A 1,194-nucleotide genomic window follows, 5' to 3' on the forward strand; every position below is an offset into this window, starting at 1 on the left:
TCTCCTTTGGAGAATGAGGTCTTGGCCTGTTCTGGAACCTGAGTAGAGACTGAATATTTAACCACAGGTCATCAGTTTACAGTGTGACCTGAGCTGCCCATCATGCATGAATGTTATCTGATGAACAAAGCCATAAAGTTGGACATGGACATCAACACCCTTTCATCCAATGGAAGTGGTATATGAACAATTAGGCCCAAGTGGACCCTGAAGGCATGAGAAATTTACCCTAAGAGCACCCAAATGTCCACGGCCCTACCCTGCCTTCTTTGTCCAGCCTGCATCTCTGGCCTCACTGGGAGTTCTCTATTGACAGATAAGATTCAGGCCAGGTTTGCAGGTGGTTCTTCACAATGGGTTGGTTCACCTGAAGGTGCACAGCTGCAGCACTACAGTCTTACCTGGGGCATCTGTAAAAGACATTGGGGAAGACAGATTCTACCTAGAGGCACTACTTCCAGTTATAGACCTGGTGGTTCACTTTACTTGGAAGGAAATATGGCCAAATGTGTTATTATGTTCTGATTTGTGAGCTGTGTCCCGTGGTTTGGCAGGATGACTAAAGACCTGGAAAGACCATGATTGGATAAGTGGTTCCATGGAAATCTGGGGAGCAGCTGTGTGAACAAACCTTTCTTAATGGGTGAAGGTGTGAAGATATTTGTGTCCTGTGTGAATGGTCACTAAATGTGAACTCAGCAGAGGAGGATTTTAATAATCAATTGGGTAGGGTGAACTCATCAGAGGAAAATTTTAATAAACAAGTGGGTAGGGTCACCCATTCTGTGAATAATAGTCTCAGTCCTTTCCATAGCAACCCCAGCCATCATTGAAGAGAATCATAGACCAAGTGGCCATACTGGCTGTGGTGGAGATTTTGCATGGGCTCAGAAACATAGATTTCTTTCACAAGGACAAACTTGCTATGGCCACTGATGAGTGCCAAATCTTCTGGCAAGAAAGACTGACACTGAGTCTCTGATAAGACACCATTCTCCAGGGTGATCAGCCAGCTACCTGGTGGCAGGTTGATTATGTTGGAGCATTTCCATCATGGAAGAGACAGCATTTGTTCTTCCTGGGATAGACAGTCTGGATACAGATTTGCCTTCCCCACCTGCAATGCATTTGCCACAACTACCATCCATTCAGTGCAATTATGGCATCCTATACAGCATTATCATAATCAAGGAC

At 45.0% G+C, this 1,194-nt stretch overlaps 1 protein-coding gene and 1 pseudogene across 1 annotated transcript in view; both read right to left on the reverse strand.

Annotated features, from left to right (window-relative positions):
• The window catches only part of DAPK1 (death associated protein kinase 1), a 470,647-nt gene that overhangs the window by 60,937 nt on the left and 408,516 nt on the right, over positions 1-1,194 (reverse strand).
• The window catches only part of LOC115277007, a 12,560-nt pseudogene that overhangs the window by 8,392 nt on the left and 2,974 nt on the right, over positions 1-1,194 (reverse strand).

Source organism: Suricata suricatta, chromosome 13 (assembly GCF_006229205.1).
Source record: "Suricata suricatta isolate VVHF042 chromosome 13, meerkat_22Aug2017_6uvM2_HiC, whole genome shotgun sequence".
Lineage (NCBI taxonomy): Eukaryota > Metazoa > Chordata > Mammalia > Carnivora > Herpestidae > Suricata > Suricata suricatta.